Raw genomic sequence first — 21,841 nt, 5'->3', positions numbered from 1 at the left:
AAGTGGTTTAAAAACCTACTGATACAGCCCAGTCCACAGGAAGTTTGCCTGCCACCTGATAACCTTCTGCACAGGTCATGCATAATGAAGCTGCAGTTGCAGGAGCAGACCCTAAAGCAAGCACCCACCACCACACTAATAAAACTCATCAAGAGACCATAGACATGTAATTATACCTTTTGAAACTGGAACCATAAAAAGGAAAAGGACTGTACATGAGTCATAGGGAGCAGTTATATTAATGGTTGCATTGTATACAGGGAGTTTCATGAAGATTTTTCTGAAGTAGAGTGAGAAAGCTGCTTTGTGTAGACTGGTAGGTTGTTCCCGAGATAATGAGATAGTGTCTGAGAAAGTAAAATTACTGTGGTGATTTATTGACTTTAAGTCTCACCTTTGATATATGGAGATTGTTAACATTAAGCCACACCACCAAAATTCATGCAGGTGTGGACTAGATGGGGCAAAATGGTTTATACCATTTCAGCATAACTCTTCTTCTTCTTCCAGCTTTTCCCAGTTAGGGGTCACCACAGCGGATCACCTGTCCACTCATGATTGGCAGTGGAGTTTTATGGTGTTGAGTTGCCAGCCTGGCAACCAACCTTCCACAGAAGGCACTTATACACATGCACTCATGCCTAGGGCCAATTTAGAGTATCCAATCCACCTACAGCATATCTTTTGGATGTGGGAGGAAACCGGCACACCCTGTGGAAACCCACACGACCACAAGGAGGGCATGCAGACTTCGCACAGAAGGCATCCCAGCTGAGGATCGAACCAAAGAACCTCTTGCTGTGAGGCAGCAATGCTAACTGCTGCACCACTGCAGTCGCCCCATTTCAGCATAACTCTAAGTGGTGGAAAAGGATGTTTTGGCATTTATTGATGTTGCCAGTTCTTAGGCTGGAGTTATTACTTGCTTACTGAACTCGATCCACTGAATGCTGTTTAACAAGATACAGTAATTATATCTTGCTCAGTGTGCAGATGGAAATTTAACAGCTTTGTTAAATGTGTGTTTCAGTAGCGTAGTAAGAACATTCATGACATACACAGACATGTGGTAATATAAATTGTTAAGTTGTGGTGATGTGAGCTTGAGGGGAGGCATAAAATTCTTCACCCTGCAGATTAGGCCACTTTTTTTTCTTTGCTCTAATTGCAGCTGTTTTTATGTACTGGTCTACCTTAAGCTTTTGAATTTGAATTCCTAGTGGCCAGCATAATTGTTGTGGCTTATTTGAAAACTGAATCACCTTCTACCAAGAAGCACTGAATTTAAACCCGGATTTCTTTATCCAGAGCTTATTAAGTAAACTATTCTGAAGCTAATAAGATGTTAGAGGAATAACGAGAGTGTGAAATTGTCTGCATGTTATATAGATCTGTTGCTTAAATTGCTCCACAGGAAACTTTCATGTCATTCACAAAGACTGAATAATAGTAGATCAAGGGCAGATCTTTTGATGGAGGGTTGAGATGACACCTTCCTACATGAATTCTTCTGACTTGGAGGTAACTGAAAATAATCATAGTGGCTCATTAGAGGTGCTACAGACCACCACCTCTGCAAGAAGATGGTCCGCACAATGGTGTTTGAGGCTTTCAGCCAACATATTCACCTCAATTAGCCCTGCTTAATCTTGCAGACTTTTGTTAGAAAGGAGTGCTGTCTTAGGCCCCATGACTTTGATAGATGCCATATTGATTTGCAGAGAGAATGTTCTTGTCAAGTGTTGGAAAATATAAATAAAACACTATTGTTCTGGTTATATTTTGTGTTTAATATTTTGTCTGTTCTTCAGTTTGCTTTTGAATGTTGGTATCCCACAGTTCCATTGGAGTGGGCAGGGTTACATAATTATCCATGCAAATTTTATGTTAATCAGCATACAGATTTTTGGCCAGTTGTACCTACTTTTCATGGATACAGAGGTATGTTGTTAAACCTGTAGGAACTGTAACTTCTGAGAGTTGTGCTACTAGTGATGTTATACCTTTAGAATGTGATAAATTATATTCTGGAATAGCTGAAACTGCATCGTGGTGTGTGCAGTTGATAAATGCTTAATTGGTGGCATAGACCTGCAAGGACTGTTAGGCAGCATAGTAACACTTATTAAAAAAAATTATTTATTAAAGAGTAAAACTATTACTAACTAAGCAGTAGATACTGTGTCTATTTTTGGTGATAAGAAACAGTATGCTTTTACTCTGATAAAAGTGCAAACTTGTTTTGGAAAGGCAGTCTAGCCCTTTACTGTTATTCTCAATTTAACAGCTTGTTCATGTAGAAAGACGAAAACAGCAGGTAACTAAGCCTGCAGTTAAGATAAACACTGTGTGCACACTGACACACACACAAACACACACACTCACACACACACATTCAGTAGAGTGTATAAATCCAACAGAGATTGAAGCATATTGTCAGTAAGCCATAAGCATACAAAACTCTGGCTAATAATACAAAGAGAGAAAGAACCTATAACCATTGAAAAAAATGCCAGAAATTACCTCTAAAGAAATAGTAGAATGAAAGAAACATGTTGCATCTTGATGTATTCTGATGACCTGAAAACAGCAGGAGGGTGTTGAGTTGGAGAAATATAACAAGGAGAAGGCATAAATACTTTCTAGATGAACAGTAATGAGGAGAAGAGACAGGAAGTGAGAGTGATGTCACTCTAAGGCAGAGGATGAGCAACACAACGCTGTATGCAATAGGCTAATGAATGAATAAAAGGCAGTGGCTAATACCTCATAACAGGCTGACCTTGGAAACCTCCAGAGTTGACTGAAATTCAGGTAAGCTGGCTAAGTCTTAAAATACACAGTGGGAAGATGACTCTGAGCAGGGAAGGCAGCTTTTGGTGTCCAAGCCTTTTGGAAACCTGTTAATAAAAAAATATATAGCCATCTGATGACTAGGAATGTAGAATGGGGGAGAACAAGACTAAGGCGATTCCAAACAAGTGTTACTAGCTAGGAATAATAAAAGAAATTGAGAGTCATCCAGCTTTAAAAGTCTTCTGATTCTAATGCCTATTGTAGGGGTGCCACTGGAAGGTATTACAATGGGTAAAATCTATAGTCAAGGAGCTAGTTCTACTATTTTCCATAGTAGGGGTACCAATAGAAATACTAAAAGATCAGAGGAATCTCCCTTTATATCCAGAATAATTCATCAACTGTGACAACAAACAGATAAATTGGTAAAATGGTTTTACTGAATGCTAATGTTCATGTAAAGAAAAGTTATTGAGGAAGGTAGCAAAACAGGTTACATTTCACATGTTACAAAAACTTTACAGATAAGCTCGTGGGATAGATAGTAGAGAAGTAATAGTAGTAGGTGGATGAGTCGGTGCAAGGGAGAATTGGGTTGGAGGCGTTTAAGGCAAGGCATGGAAGATTGGAAGAAAAGATGAGAGCTGAATTTTGAAATTTGTTTTGGTTTATGTAGGTTTGTGTAGATGTGTGGACCTGAAGGAGATTTTGTTTAGATGATTTGAGTCATCTGCATATTATTGATGATAGATGAGTCTGGGATGGATCAGAAAGTTGTTAATGAACAGGTTGAAGAGAAGAGGGCCAAGAACAGAAATGTTTGAGAAGTTTTCCATTTGACAGCTTGTTACGGTTGACAAGTAGCTGGAAAACCAGTTGGGATATAAGTAGGGTGTGTGAGGTGGTGACAAAGGCCTTTGACAGATCTAGGAATAGTGTGGATATGAACTTGCCTGAGATTGTTTAGTGTTAGGTGGTTTAGTGTTAGGTGTGCCATGAGTTGTGCTTGTATTGTGCTTGTATTGTTTTCTTTAGTATTTTAGAAATGAAAGATTAAGTGAAATCTCATCTTGTCTCAGTCATCCTTCTTCCCTCTCTGCATCTCTCTGCGCTCTCCTTTCTACTCCTCTTCCCTCTGCATGCCTCTCTCACCTTTTCTCTATCTTCTCTCCATGTTATATCCACTCAAAAAAATTCTCATTTGCCTTTTATATTGTTTTCATACATCTGCCTATAATTATATGCTGCTATCCCTGTAGCATAAGTCATCTCAGTCATTACGGTTACATCTTAGTTATCCATAAAGCTTTGCTAATCATAATTCCATTTTTCTATCCATGGTTTGATATTGTAAACTGCTTCTTGAAATACATGTTGTAGCATATTCTTGTATCTGTAAATGTTTTATTAATTTCTTATGTGATCCTATTCACTTGGGCTATGCCTGCAAAAGGTCCACTGAAATGAGTGCACTACCCCAGTAAACAAATATAAATAAATAAATAAAATAATAAATAAAAACTGTTAATTCTACTAAGAGCAAGCTGGGTATTACTTTAGTGAAGTGTTTGGGGTATGTATTTGGCTGAGGAATGGTCAGATCCCTATAGAAGAAGCTGGACGCCATGAGATTCTGGCACATTCTAGTAGCTAATAAAACAAGTAAGGGTATTCCTACTGCTGACTAGATACAATAGGAAGCTTGTACCAGTCTTTGTATTCTAGCCAGACCATTAACATACTTAATGAAAGAGGAAGTGCCCGGAAAAATAAGGCCAGTAGTAAAGCTTTAAAAATGTAAAAGACTATACTCTGAGCTGGTATAGGCATCCTTAATCTTTAGTAAACCATTTCTAGCATGTCCAGATGCTTTAGCTGTGGGTCTAGGGACTGTGCTACCACATCCCTGAGATGAGGAAGAGCACCTGGTTTCTTACTTGAGCTGTAACTTAAACAAGGCTCAGATGAAACAGTCCACAACTGACAGGGATTTTTTAACAATAAAATGGACATTTTCTTCCATTAAATACTGTTTATGTGGTAAACAGTACACACTCAAGAGAGTTCACACTGACAACTGATCATGCTTCCCTTAGAATGCTCTCTCACTTCAACCATTTAGATTTTGCATAAAACACCAAGCTGGTTCAACAGATCACTATGTCTATAGCCTACCAAGGGCTTGTAGGCCACACACAGGACATGAAACTGAGGGTTATAAATTGGAATTCATTGTTGCATAGTTTGGTGGCTTTCATCAATTAGAAGAATACAATGGGACTAAAACTATATGCAGACTATATATATAGTGACAGAAATAATGTTTGTGACCCAAAATGTGTACATGGCAGTGTAAATAAAGTTTAGGATTCAAAAATGTGTAAATAAAGTGCTGTTTACTTCAAATTAATTCAATGTTTGTGCAGTGATATCTGTTACTTTAAGAGGAGAGAGGAACCTAGTTTTATTAGTAAGACTTTGTATATTGAGTGAACAGTTAGAGGTAATATAAGATGGCTGGGACAAGTCCACGTAGGGAGTGCTTGACTTTGGTAAAGGGGTGTTAATGCTCAGAGTAATGACTTTAGAAGACTAAAGTGAAAATAACCTTAGAAAGGGTGATGGAGAATATTTCTTCCTAAAGAAAACCAGAAAGAGACACTATTAGAGACTGTTTCCCATCAATAAGACTGAATATACTGGCTGTGTATTTTAGTTAAAATCTAAGACTTTATTTAATTTATTTTTGTTTGGAAGAACTAGTTTTATCTGCCCTGGTATGTAGTGAATTGCACTAGTTTCATAAACACTGGTGGTCTCGCTCCATTAATTTTCTGCAAAACACACACACACACACACACACACACACACACACACACACACACACACACACACACACACACACACACACACACACACACACACACACACACACACACACACACACACACACACACACACACACACACACACACACATTTATATTCACACACATACATACATACACACAGACACACACACACATATCAGAATCTAATGAGATATCATATCTGGTATTGTCGAATTTTGCATCACCAAAACCAGTTCAGTGACACCTAACTCTGTAAATCTTGTGGATGATTTTAACATGGATAGGGAAGTAGTGAGGCAAGACCTCTTTTCCCCACTCTTAGCACTCAGTAAGCCAGGTTTCAATGAATCAGGCTCAGTGACATGAGCCTTGAGCTAGCCAATGCCTAGTAGGACTTCTAAGCAGGAAAGAGTTAGAACAGCTGGGAAATTTGTACAGGTGTTACAACATAACTATGGATATTGTAAGTAGCTGGCCCTTTAAGCTATCACCTGCTAGGCAGGTGATGAAAAGGTGTAAAGGTGGATGAAATTGCCTATGTAATCAGTGTTGTGAAGCAAGATGGTTGAAGTCAAGACTCAATGAGTGCTCTCTGGAGAGGTCAAGATAACCCAGATGGAGAGAAGGATACTGCACTGTTGAGAGAGGTGTACCTCAAAGGAGGGCGAGGACTGAGAACTACATCTCCTACAGGAGTGCTGAAGAGAGAAGAAAGAGCTTTTACTTTCTTTGGGGTGAAGTATTTGCCCAATATGTCTTATCTGGATTATTGGTATATAATGGAGCCATTTTCTTAGAATGCTTCTTTTTGTTTATATTGACTTTAGTGACAAGAAAATTTCTGTTCATTGTTTGTATCTTTCTGGTGTTTCTGCCTGAATCAGTAGAAAGGGAGTCAAACGTGTACCTAAAAGATTTTCCGGTAAGAGCCTTTACCCTGTCTGCATGTGAGTTCATCTAGAAATTAAACTAAGCCCACTCAAATTACTGCTGCTTCACTGAAGTCTTACTGAAGAACGTTTAAGTAAAGCTTCCTGTTTTTGAACAGGGGGACCTTCTGAGAATAATTGTTGTTTGTCATCTTCAGTCTGATTTCATTATGTGTCCATGAAGAACTTGAAATGAATTAACAAAAATGTCACCCATTTGTAAGACTGTTATCTCTTGTTTGTACGAGAGTAACAGCTGATACTGTGGTAGCAGAAATTAAGATTATATAATGAAAGGTCATTAGTATTTGAAATAGGCAGTTTAACCAGCGTGCCTGTTGTAAATCGGGCATTTACCAATAGAAAAAAGTCTAGCTGCTGAAGTACCATTGAGTGGCCAGATTTTCTATTGGTATATGCCAGGGGCAGAGCAAAACACCAGAAAAAGCAGGTACATTCTGCAGCACTAAAGAAAGAGAAACATACCTGATTTTCCTTGTATGTCTGTGCCCTCATAAAATCTTGATTTTTTCTTTTTATACAGTAAAACAAAAAAACAAAAAAAGAAGAAAAAAAAAAAAGAAAAAACAGGAACAGACTTTCTCTTTTCTCTGTTCCTTCTCAAGCACTGCACTGATATACTTTGCAAGTCCCAGAAGTCAGCGCAGAAGAACACTGAAGTGCCATTGCAAGTATACCATGACATTGTTTAAGAAAAGTAAATGATTTAATTCTCAAATAATGCGGTGCATAATAGCAGTAATCTACTCCTGTGAGTGGATATATCAGAATTTACCCACAGTAAGATTTATCACTTGGGCTTTGCCCTCATGATCAAACCACACCAACCATGGGTAAATCCTGATATACCCACACACAGCTGTGGATTATCGCTTAAATAAACTGTTTTTTCTGTTCCTATTGTTGTAAAGGAAGAAATAGCAGACTATTCTGTTACTTACTCCTGTGTGCTGCAAAAAAAGAGAAGGACAAACCATTTAATTGTTTGTTACTAGTGTTGCAATGTGAGAGAGAGAGAGAGAGAGAGAGCAAACCATTTTTTTTTGTCTGTTCCTACTGCAGCTGGAAGAGAGAGAGAGAGAGAATAAACTGGTTTGCAATCCTAGGTTTTGCCTTTTCATGTTGTTACCAAAAGTGAACAGACTGTTGCCAGAAACAACAGGCAAGAGAACTGTGAGTACTGACACCACTGCTCCACTACAGGAGACTTAGAGTTAGGCGATCATGCTCAGAATAAAGAAGCTATCATTTTATCTTTTAGACTGCACTGTGAAATGTTTAATTTTCTTATTTTGAAAGTTTTGTATTCTACCTGTTACACTACAGAGCTGTATTGTTTTATTTTATTCTCTGCAATAAACACACACACACCCACACACACACACACACACACACACACACACACACACACACACACACACATATGGCTTGCCATGATTTATTTATTTTCTTGCCATGATTTATTTATTTTCTTAATTATGTCTCTCCCCGATATGACATCAAACCTATCAGAGATTTTATCATTACCAAACTTCCATTCTTTCTCCACTGAGATGCTAAGAAGTAGATAATAGGTCTACATTGCCATCAAAATGCCATTCTGAGACATTTACTTCTGTCTTACCTTATAGTTTCCCTGATTTCTAAGGTGTGGCTATCATAGGACTGTAATGCTCATAGGTTTCTAAGTAAGTACCAGGCTAGCTTCCCTTGTGGGCCATTTTATATCTAGCAAGTTTCCTTTTTGTGCTCAAAATAACCTACCCCATTTGGTTATATATTGGTCTTACCCATCCCATGGATGATAACGATATATTACCCCTGATGAAAATAACTAGAATCATACCATAGATAATTTGAGGGGACCCATTCATGGGATAAACCATTTAGGAGCTGCCTCTATCCATTAGCAGTACAGGGACAGTCCTGGGGTAAGTTTTCTGTTTCCCATCATTCATAGATCTAAGTGTACTTGAAAATGGGCAGGGATGAACTTTGTTTTATGTGGATGGGGAGTCTGTTCCATAGCAGTGGTATCTTCTGTAAGATATACCTGTCCCTGCAAACCATTCTGTTGATGTTATAGAAGAGGTTTAGATCCCTGGACCCAATAATTCTGATGCCATTTGACTTGCTGATGTATAGTATATCCATCAGTAATAGGTTGGAGGATGCCTTGTATACCAGACACAGATCATCTCTTAGCAGTCTGTAGGACAGAGGGGATAGTGACAGGGTTTTGAGTTGGTCCATGTAGGACAAGTTGTTTAGGCCTTGCATCCTTTTAGTAAGGTATGTCTATGGGTGTTCCAATTGTTGCATGTTTTCTGGACAGATACATACCAAAGGGGGCATTATATTAAATGATTGGCCTAATGAGGGCTGAATAAAGGGTGACAATGACATCCATAGATCTGGACACAATCCCTTTGTTTATAAAGTGCGCAATACAGAAGGACTTTCTTACAACAATAGATGCATGTTGGTCAAAAGTTAGGTCACTGTCCATGTCCCAAATCCCAAACAACTGAGTCACATCCAAGGGGCATATTATCAGTGTGGTAGTTGCCTGGGGTAGATGACTTCCCAAAGGATACAGTAATATATTTTTTGACATTTAGTTTCATTACATGATTTTTGGCACCATTTATTTATTTGAGACAAGATAGTTAAGTCATTTGGGAATTTAGTGACTGCTGCTAACTTGCAGTCATCTGCAAACTTAGTCAGCCAAGTAAAGGTAGATACCAATCAGGAGATGTCCCAGCAAAGAACCCTGGGAAATTCCACTGGTGACTGTCCTCTATATGGAGGTAACTTCTCCAGTTTTGATTATCTGCTTCCTGTCTGTGAGCCAGTTGGCAATTCAGCAGGTGACAGGGGGTTATTCCCAGTTTATTTAGCTTTTCTACTGCCTGAGTGGGGGATTGTGTCAAAGGCTTTGGCCAGGTCTAGGTATGCAGTACATACCTTTTTGCCTCAATTGCTTTGGTGACACTTTCAAAAAACATACACCAGTTTGAGTAAGCATGATCTGCTATTGTTGAATCCAAACTTGAGATGGGTCTAGTGTTTGGAAGTTCCGTATGTCTTGACTCATTTAATTCCATAAGTCTTTTCATGGCTTTGCATATGAGGTTGGTCAGACTTATTTTAATTGCCTGGGTCTATGGAAGGGTCTTCCTTATGCAGGGGAATGACTGTAGCTTTCTGTACAGAAAAGATATAAACCAAGAATATTTGAGAAGAGAAAAGCCCTGCAACTTGTAACCTACAAGTTGTTTCAGTAATTGTTCTCCAATTTTCTCTCTGTCTGATACATTCTGTAAATTCAGCTGCTGTAGTCAGGGTGGGAATTCTTTCAGTTAGAGGGAGTTGGAAGCATACCTGTATATAGATTTTCATTATGGTACTCTATTTGGTCAAAAGGATATTCTTCTGTTTCTATGTATATTTCTATGTATATATGTAAGTCATTATTGCTGTATATTGAACTGTTCAGTGTATTGCTTAACTCATTATTTTCTAAGCAGTTAAGTTATTCAATTAAAAAAATTGTGACTAGTTGCCTTTATTTGATAAGGGTATATAGATAATTAAATAATAACAAATTCAGGCATCCACCTCCATTGCCTGGAATGTTCTGCACAAACCGTCATTTGTGTTTATTATTTGGCTTACTAGCAAGTGTGAACAATAACTTGGAGGTCCATAGTCTGATAATCTGTGGGTATGGCAGTTTACTAAAACGAACCATAACATAAGGTTGTAATGTTGGAGGATATTACCAGACATCTAGGGAAATGTGTGTGTGTGTGTGTGTGTGTGTGTGTGTGTGTGTGTGTGTGTGTGTGTGTGTGTGTGTGTGTGTGTGTGTGTGTGTGTGTGTGTGTGTGTGTGTATGAATAGAAGAGTTTATTTGAAGTACACTTTTTGTAGGCAAGTGAACACTGGAAGACATAGTGAAACTCAAAGAAAATGATAAGCAAAGGATCTGGGGAGCTAGGCCAAAGACTCTGTTCTGTGAGGCATTGAGTGTAAAGCTGATTCTTGGGTGTGGATGGTGAATGCCCATCACCAGGGCAGTAGTGCATATTTCCATGTTTCCTGCATGCTTCTGTAGCCAGGCAGCACTTAGGAAATTGCTTAGTAGTTCATACAGAGGCACAGGGAACTAATCTAAGGGCCGGCGAAAGCCAACACATTTTGGCTAGGCTTATAAATGCCTTCGGGCAGATAACCTAGTACCCACCTATGAACCTATGATATCTCTTTGCCATTTGTATACTTTAATCTGTTTGGTACCAGTAGTATGACTCAAAAGATGTACCCCTGGTGTCCTTTCACAGTGATTGATAGTGGTATCAGTCTTTGTTTATGGGGGTGGGGGTGGCCTTATTTCTTTCATTCTAGAATTTTTATTTTTCCTGAATGTTTTCAAAGGACTGCAATCATTATTTGATTATGATAAAGAATATTAACATCTTCTAGTCAGTGTTCACTGTATTCAGTGTAATACTCATTTGAGTTTAAATAAATCCACACCAGTTAATATACTTAGTTCTTAGTCTATTACTTTGAATGAGATATTAGTGAAATGGAAAATAATCTAATTTATCTTATTACGTCTACATATGTGTTTAATTAAATACCTTGATCATAAATGTCTTGTTTTGTTCTAAGCTCAGTGATGAATGTGTCTGGTCTGGGATTGCTTTAGAATATTGCAAAGTAGCTCAGGTTGTCTGCCTTCAGATAGCATAGCAGCTGCATTGACTTCTGTCATGGTCTGGCAAAGAACAGGGCATGCCTTCAAGGACACTTGGTACCAGAGGTGTATATATTGTACTTGTAACACGTAGGAGTATATTGTGTTAGAACTGTACTAATCTCTTGATATTTACACATACCTACATGTTCACCATCTTTCTTAAATTCAAAATGAAAAGGATGTTAGTCTTTAGAAATGCATTTCTGTGTATTGTAAATTTTCTTACCTGAGTTATAAACTCTGTTTCAGTAAAACTGAGCTAATATTTCATATGCCAAATTGACTTTAATTGCAAAAAGAGAAAATATGAACTGCTGTAAATATAATATTCTTCTGGGCAATGAATGTTTAGTCAAAGTGATCCTGATTAACTTTCTTTCTTGAAACTTAGTAACAGATATTCTTTAAATAAAGTCAGAGTTTTACATAAATAACATGGAATTTATTGGCAAATAAGGTCTGTTTGGCCATTATTGTCTACAAATTGTCCTAGATAATTGATACGCTGTGATTTCTCATAATCATTTCTCATTATTAAGCTATTTTCTTTCCTTGTGAGTCCTCAACTTCCACTAGTGTTTTTTTTTTCTACAACTTGCTCAAGATTATTTATGCCCCTTCTGTAAAAATGGCTCCTTCTTTCACTTATTAGTCATCTCACATCTTCACATTGTTCACCCTTATTTTTGTATGTATCTCTACTTCTAACATTAATGTGTACCTTGAATTTATAAATTCATATGAGGTACTTAATCTATCATAGCTAGTCTGTTTTTCTTTCCTTTTTGGGTAACCATATGAAGCGCGTCTAGGCTTTCAAAGTATGTCTTTTTAAACAAATAATCTTTACCTACATCTCAGTAAACTACATTTGTAAAATCAGTTTTCCAGTCCAATAAATATGCAATACATGAATCCCATTGCAGTTTCAAGCCATGTCTACATAGTTCTATCTATACTGATCTAATATGTAATCTCTCTAAATTAAGGTGGCTTTTTAATAACATATAATAACCTTGTTGAACACTCACTGACACATATAAAAGGAAAACAATTAAACCCTGTAAACAAGGCAGTAAATATTAATTTTGTAATGTTTTATTAACAGCTGATGATATCTCAGAAATGTTCAAGCAAGACACATATTGCCAGCAGGACTTACTTCATACAGCTGGGAGCTTTCATATGAGGCTATGCAGTTCTCTCTGTATTACCTGAATGTTGAGATATTTAGAGAAACATGAAAATTATTATAATACAAATAAACATTATACAAATAATAAAACATAAATAAAAAATCTTTTTAGCGCTTTCTTCCTTTATTTAACGGAACTTCTTCAGAAATCAATACACAAAAAACATTCAACCATTTAAAACTCTGAATAAGACCACCAAAAGTAACACATCCCAATCTGTGTAATAAATAAAAACATCGCATTGGCCAAAAAAGTAAAGAAAAACTTCCTATTGGTCATGCAAAACATGTCACTTCCCGAAAGAAAATTACACCCACTAAAATAAATGTTGGGAATGAAGGCACGAAAACAGAGGTTTTTTTTTTTAGTTCTTCTGGACAGCAGTCTTCTTTTGTTATCGCAGCCAGCTTGTTTTATTATTTTTACTTAGGTACCTTGGTTCCAAGTGTGTTATGCAGCATTATACAAATAATATTCAATATCTCTTCAGCTGCATTTAACAGAGGTCATATATATTAATCTACTCTTTCTCTCTACATATATATATTATAGTTATATATAATTGTATATTGTTTATGTATGTATGTATGTATATATATATATATATATATATATATATATATATATATATATATATATATGTGTGTGGGTGTGTGTGTGCGTGTGTGTGTCAAACACATACCCAATTTTGGGTTCATAAGCATCAATGTCTTACCTGCTACTCCATCCTTTAGGTACTATAATTCAGCCATATTGGCATATGCTGCTACACCACCTCAATCTCCAAGTCCCACCTGCAGCACATGGGATTCACAGGAGTATACATCATCTTTAATCAAGTTTTACTTATAAAATATTCGAGGAGAAACTTTCATTCAGATGTTGTGAACTTTCTGGATTTGGCAGCATATCTATCTTTGTCCAGTTTTTCTCCTGTTATCAGTGTTCACAGTGCTCTCATTTTAGTTACAATGTTACCTTTCAATTCCCTTAGTGTTTTACTTTCTCTAACCCTTTAATCACTGATAAATCTTTTCTCAGCTCTAGCAAAAGTGATATTAAAGCCAATGGGATATCATTTATTAATTCAGTAATTTAATAACAGATCCACGGAGTTACCATGCCAAGCAAAACCATTCCAAGTGCAAAAGCTTATATCAGTCCATGCGAACAAAGGCAAATTCAGTATAAGTAAAACTCAGGTTTATTATAAATAAATGGTAAGCGCTTTCACTTAGGGGCTTCTTCAGACCAAATGATTTAAATAAGCAAAATAAACCATCTTATATATAAGTGAAAAAGTAAAACACACACCCACATCAATTATTCAATTAATCAGGGTTAAAGCTACAAACCCAAGATAAAAACTGACATATCATATCTACTATATAACTTATGAAACAGCAATACAAAACTATATAACAAAAAATATATAAAGAAATATATGTATAAGGTATGTATAAATATATACATGACGTGTATATAAAAGTATATATGAAAAATACATTTAAAATAATAAATACTATTTATGCAACCTCCTCCTTCTCAGGGCAGGTCTAATAGATGCCCTCTCATTTAAATCATTGCCTCTATCTGCCTGTAAAATAATAATCCAGTTCGTCTCTCTATATTCAGTATATGTTCTGATATCACCTCCCCTAGGACTTAAGGCTACTGCTTCAATGACCCTAAACCTAAATGTATGTTAAACACCTTGCTCCATGACATGTTTTGACAGTGCATTATTGGGTGACTCTTTTCTGATATTATATAAATGTTCCCTCATTCTATATCATAATGGTCTATTAGTTTTTCCTACATAAAACGCCCTACATAGTTCACACTCAGCTAAATAGACCACATGGGGGGGTCATACAATTATGTATCCCTCCGAACCGAAACTCTCTATTAAAATCTGGATGGTGAAATGTTTCAGTAGTATTAATGCAAGAACAAAAGTTACATGCACCACATGGTTCTGTGTGTCCAAAGTCCATCCTCACTACATCTCTATTCCCATAACATAACAACCTCTTTAGGTTCTTATGATTCCAAAAACGGAACCTAGGAACTTCACCCACTATTTCACCAATATCATCATGTATTAACAAAATAGGCCAATGTTGTTGGAATAGTTTCGTAACAAATCCTGTATGACTGGAATAATACAAAGGGATCTTGGTAACCCCAATAGTACTAATTTGTCCATCTTCAATTACACAAGGTGGACCAAAATAAGGTTTCGCTCTAGTCTCTCTTAACTCAGCCAAGTGTTCCCATTGTTTCTCTAATTCCTTGCGGGTATAGCCTCTATCCAGAAGATTCTTTTCAATATTAAGTAATTCCGCATTAAACCCCACATCTGTGGGATTCATTCTGGAGGCCCTCATACCTTGTCCTCTGACTAGGTTTCTGAAGATATACCCAGGATGCATACTTGATTTAAAAAGGAAAGCATTCCTATGGCAGGTTTTATGAAAAACACCTGTATTAATCATCCCTCCATCAAGTTTTTCCACATATACGTCTAGATATTCTATAATTTTATATGAGAAATGATAGGTAAACTTCAGGCACTCCAATAGGTCATTCATAACTTCAAAAAAAGCTGTTAAATCCTGGTTGAGATCCTCTCCACAAAATAAACAGGTCGTCCATAAAACGCCTATAAATCAAAACATGTTCCTTAAACTCTAATCGGGGAAATAACAGATCTTCCTCCCATTGAGCAAGAAACATATTGGCGTAGCTATTGGCACACGAAGTGCCCATAGCTACGCGATGTTTCTGCAAGTAAACCTGTTCTCCAAACATGAACACATTGTTATTAAGTATAGTTTCTAAAAAGAAACTAATCAACTCAACCTGTGATGTTGGAAATTCGCTGTGAGCATACAAATATTTCTGAATAAATTGGATACCAAGTTCATTCGGTATCATGATGAACAAAGATTGTACATCTAATGTGACAAAAGCCACATTATCAACATCTCTTACTTCCTTCAAACAATCATATAAGTCCACTAAAAATTGTTTAGAATCTCTCAACATGGTTGGATTCATGTTGATCACTGGACGTAAATGTTTCTCTATATACAGGGAAAGAGGTTCAGTGACCCAACCCCCTCCTTCAACAATGGGTCTCATAGGTGGACAATCTGAATGTTTGTGTATTTTAGGGAGTCCCTGAATAATAGGGATCAAGGGGGATTCAACATTCAAAAAATTAAATATCTCATCAGAGATCAGGGTAGCTGCCTTGATATCTGCCAGGTCATTCCTCACAGTGTGTATGATCTCATGTACTTCATTCATCAAAATCCTATTATAAAAAATAGTATCATTTAACATAGTCTGCATGGATTCATCATAGAAGGTCCTATCCATGACAACAATCAGACCTCCCTTATCCGCAGGACGTATGACTAAAGTTTTATTATTTTGTAAGGAGTGTAAAGCTTTCTTCTCCTTAAATGTAAGGTTCTGTTTCAACCTTTTATTCATATTAACTGTTCTCTTCTCATAGAACCTATAAATCTCATCTTCAGTCAGCCTACAATAAACCTCAACTAATGGGTGATTAACTGGGGTAAAGCTACTAGGTTTCCTAAGACAGGCACTGAACTGGCATCTCTTTCAACAACACTGGTTCTGTCATGGAATGTATAACGTAACATGACATCTCTGCAAAACATCTTCAAATCTAGAATGGTGTCCTGAACACTACTAGGACGAGTAGGTATGAAATTCAAACCTTTATGTAATACATTCTTTTCTTCTAAGGTTAATAAATAATTAGAAATATTATGAATTAATGTGGTTTGGTCTTCCCCCACATCTTCTTTATGGTTTGGTGGGAGTGTAGTTCCCCTGACAATTTCCTTTTGAATCTGTTTCTGCTGGAGGACCTTCCTCTCCCCCCTCTCCTGTCCATACGGACAGGTAGTGGAAAAGGGGGTACACCAATTACTTTATCATCACTATGATCTAATGCTTCATTGGTATATGTATTCCTTCCATTTATTTTGGGTCTAACTACTACACCACGCTCTCCTATGTCTTCCTTCCAACCAGATGGATAAATAACCACATGGGGAAGTAAATTGCTACAAGCACCTTTCTGATGGTTATCACTTAACTTACTTACAGTCAGTCCTGTACTCTGAATAGGCCCTTGTACATTCCGGTCACCAGTCCTTTCAAGTGATAAATCATCAACAAGTTCATGTGCATTATGTGTAGGTCTACTTTCATTACAACAGGCATTACTAACACAACTTGGTCTTTCTATATTAACTAAGGAGACTTCATTATTAGAAGCGTGGGAGGTATGCATACTACTATTAATTACTATGTTAGGCATTGCACTCCGTACAATATTAATATCATTTAAAACATTAGTATAATTTAAAACAGTATTACTGCCATCATTAAGCCTTGGGCGAGGCCACATAAATACGTGCCCTACCCTAAAATCAGAAGTGTCTCTGATAATTTTAGTCCGTTTCTGTTCTATCAGTTTTCGTTCAAACACAGCGACACTGTCCAAAAGTCTCTCAAACAAAGGGTTCAACACAGTAGAGCGATATTTGGAGAAAAGTTCTAATTGTTTTTTCTGCAGAGACAACCATAACTGTTCCTCCTCAGGTTTAAAAAACTCAATGAGGAGTTTCATATAGTTGGCGCTTACCTCAAGGTTCAGTTTCTGCCATTGCGTCAACAATTCCGGATACTGGGAGCCTTGACTTGGCATATTAAATGCACGCAGTCCCCTGGGTACGATATTTCTATCGAGACAAGTCTCGAAATGTAAGCGTTGCAGTTGTAAACGCTTATAACAAAGAAAGTCTCTCTCAAAATCATCCAAGCTGATCCGAAGGCATTCTAAATCATCTGTCTCAACTATGATGTCATCCTCTGCGACACGAGATCCAAGACCCCATAGACTTTCAATGTCTCTAATCAAATATGTTTCAAATCTCACCAACAGGGGATTCGATTCAGATTTCTTTCTCGCTCCAGGCACTACAGCCTCAATGGTGTTGTAAACGTCGGTATTCACCTCTCCGTTTGGATTATAATCTAATTCAATGTCCGTTTGTTGTTCGGTGGTCATGTTCCCAATGGTAGCCAGTAACAATAAAATAAATACTATGAAGAAAAGTAAAACTACCGGCAAACCCAGGGGTAAAAACTCTGTGGTAAAAAGCAAATGATAAATAAATTAATAACAGATCCACGGAGTTACCATGCTAAGCAAAACCATTCCAAGTGCAAAAGCTTATATCAGTCCATGCGAACAAAGGCAAATTCACTATAAGTAAAACTGAGGTTTATTATAAATAAATGGTAAAGAAAAGAGTCACCCAATAATGCACTGTCAAAACATGTCATGGAGCAAGGTGTTCAACACCTTGAAGGTTTAGGGTCATTGAAGCAGTAGCCTTAAGTCCTAGGCGAGGTGATATCAGAACATATACTGAATATAGAGAGACGAACTGGATTATTATTTTACAGGCAGATAGAGGCAATGGTTTAAATGAGAGGGCATCTATTAGACCTGCCCTGAGAAGGAGGAGGTTGCATAAATAGTATTTATTATTTTAAATGTATTTTTCATATATACTTTTATATACACGTCATGTATATATTTATACATATCTTATACATATATTTCTTTATATATTTTTGTTATACAGTTTTGTATTGTTGTTTCATAAGTTATATAGTAGATATGATATGTCAGTTTTTATCTTGGGTTTGTAGCTTTAACCCTGATTAATTGAATAATTGATGTGGGTGTGTGTTTTACTTTTTCACTTATATATAAGATGGTTTATTTTGCTTATTTAAATCATTTGGTCTGAAGAAGCTCTTAAGTGAAAGCGCTTACCATTTATTTATAATAAACCTGAGTTTTACTTATACTGAATTTGCCTTTGTTCGTATGGACTGATATAAGCTTTTGCACTTGGAATGGTTTTGATTGGCATGGTAACTCCGTGGATCTGTTATTAATTTATTTATCATTTGCTTTTTACCACGGAGTTTTTACCCCTGGGTTTGCCGGTACTTTTACTTTTCTTCATAGTATTAATTCAGTAATACTCGTGCATTCATCAGTCTTCAGTATGCTCTCAAATTCTAATTTTAACATGTCACTTAAGCTAAGGTTTTATTTAATCTGTATCCAAGTATCCCATGTAGAAATAATACATAATTGCTCCCAATAAATCCTCTTATCTCTTCAGTTTCACTTTATCCTGCAAATCCATCTTACTATCTCCAGTAGCTAACATCAGTTTAACCTGAGGCTTAATATCTTGTATCAAAAAGATTTGGTTTAACATCTTAACGTACTTCAAGACCTGAAGAAATTCTTAGCTTCCATCATGTAAAAAAATTTTCACAATCAAATGCATCCTGATTATAGCTAAATACATAAAACACTTCCTTCTATTTGGCATCACAATCCCCCTTTGAAGTAACTGTATAACTCCTTAATTTAAACTGCATCAGAATATAAATATGGACGTGGAACATTCAACCTGTTAACTTCTCTGGCTATTTATTAGTTTGTATCAAGGTGCAAGTGCCAGATGATATCTGCTATATAAAGTCTAACATCCATTAAAAGTTTACAGGTGTCTCCATTAGGAATGCCGGGAATGCATATAAGAGTATGGGCAATACAAAAAAACAATGATTCCTTGGGACCAGTCAACAGACCAGGCTGCATTATTGTCAGTGTCAAGTATGTACTATCTGAGCATCTACGTGAACTGTTCAACCTTTGCCTATCCACGGAGTTTGTATTTGATGCCTGGAGAACAGTCACTGTGACTCCCTTACACAAGGGTGGCCTGTGTACAATTCCAAGTAATTATAGGCCCATCAGTCTCACTAGCCTTATATGCAAAAACATAGACTGTTATCATAGTAGAACTCACTTACTTATTTTGACATGGGTAACTTAACTAATCTAAACCCCAGTCAGTTGGTTTGGCTTTGTGAAGGGCAGGGCCTGCCTCCTGAACTTAGTAAGCTGTTTTTAAAAAGTTATAGAGGCTGTAGACAGTAGTCAGTCCATGTATGTTCTTAATCATGACCTAGCCAAAGCTTTTGACACTATGTTCCATGCTGGGTCTCATGTTAAATGTCAAAGAATGCAGAATAGTAGCATTCAGCAAAAAAGTGCTGCTCCCACCTCGTATGTTGTAAATGGCACTTCTCTTCAGTCAGGCATGGTCATAAGAGACCTGGGTACTTATGTGAACAGCTCTCTGTCTCTGTCTCTCTCTCACACACACACACACACACACACACACACACACACACACACACACACACACACACACACACACACACACACACACACACACACACACACACACACACACACAAACACTCCCTCACTCTCTCTCATTCAGTCATAATGTTTCCACAATGGTGAGGAAATCCTTTTTTTCTGGTCCAGTTAATTTCCAAGGGAATATCTTTAAAAATCTGATGTCATACTACAACTGTACTCTTCCCTTTGCAGGCAGTTATTGAATTCACCCTTGGTATGTACATATCCAAACATATCATTCAACTGGAAAATGAAAGGCCTTAAATCATTTACCTCTCTTGATAGATTAGTACAAGTCTTCTTATACTCAGTATCCTATTGTTTGCTCCAAGGTGACCTGTGTCTCATTTTTTGAATTATGATAGACCCAGTCCTATTTGGCCTCCTATTTTTTTGCAAAACTAATGGTTCTCCAAATACCTTCATTATATACTTAGATCTGTATCAAGAAATAAAGAAGACATTCTAGAGGGATAGGTTCTTAACTCAGCATATTCCCAGATAGAATAAGTTATCACTACAGGTCAAACAAAGTACTGCTTTTGGCTAACATTCAGGTTAGTCTAGATGACCGGATTGGCAGACATACATTTACACCAGGGTTATCGTGTACAGCCCTGCTTCATTTTGAAGATAAACAATATTACTTCCTTCAAAGGGTAGCAAAAACTTTCAGGTATGTCTACTAAAAGGTGATTTGGGTTAGACATCTTAGGGTTTCCATGCTTGCTTACCTGTTATTGTTTCTGTGTTCCTATGCATCATTTGATCCATTTCCAGCTGGATCACTTTTTATTGCCTAAATTTAGCTCTTAACTGTTTTTGTTAATTCAGCATATGTCATTAACATACAACCCCACAGAATTCCCCAAATTCCTAAATGCTTAACATGTAGAACATTCCGAAGAAAACCAAACTCCTTTTTCATGCTGTAAGAAGGCTCATAAACAACTGCAGCTATCCTTGCATTTTCTTTGCTTACTTTATATCTTGAAAAGAGCACTGACTCTATTAAGTTGTCAAAAAGTTGGCTCAGATTCTGTTCAAGCTTTGTTAAATAGATCAACATGTCATCTGCAAGCAACGCAATGAAATTTTAACTGTTTTCTTTCCCATTTAATACCCACAAATATCTTAATATTAACTGTTGTTGCAGCTAAATAGGTCAACATATGAAGCAAATAATATTGGTGACACTGTTTACCCTAATGGGTTCCTCTAAATGAATGAAAGGATGATAATAAAATAGTATACCTTTTACTCAAATTGATAAGACAATGTAAATCACTAGAATTAAATCTTCAGAATCATTAGGAAGCCCAAATGCTAACAATATCTTTGATAAATAATGCCACTCTTAGCTATTAAATGCTTTTGCTGCATTTAGACTAAGTATAATCAAGCATTCCTTTCTGTCCAGTACTGCGGTCATGATTAACAGACACGTTAAAACAGTAACAGCTGTTTGCCATCATCAGCCAGCTCTGCAGCATAGAGGGCATATAATTATATTGCTGGTGATCCAAGTTTGACAAGCAGCTTTGGTGCCTGCAAGAGTTGGCCAGAGATGATGGGACTGAATTGCTGCTGCCAACTCACCCATCCTTGAGGGGAGGAAGATCTGTTTGGCTTGCCACATAGCTGATACCCAGAAGAAGCACTATGTGTTCAGCCATTGGAGTATCAAACTGTCTAGTATTGTGTATTCACATTAAGTAGCAGAGGGGAAGCTAGAATGTAAAAATATGTTTTACCTTGAGAGATAATGATTACAACTTCAAAGCAGCTGCACTCCACATGGAAAACAAATCTTGACTATAACCAGATACAGCATCAAAAACTTTGGCTTTCTTAAACAACATTCCAATACAAAGACTAAACGGAGTCCAATTACTATGTGTCTGTATTGAACAGTCATTATCCAAA

Source organism: Protopterus annectens, chromosome 1.part0 (assembly GCF_019279795.1).
Source record: "Protopterus annectens isolate FY-2018-M chromosome 1.part0, PAN1.0, whole genome shotgun sequence".
Taxonomy (NCBI): domain Eukaryota; kingdom Metazoa; phylum Chordata; order Ceratodontiformes; family Protopteridae; genus Protopterus; species Protopterus annectens.
Note: the sequence above shows the minus strand (reverse complement) of the source record.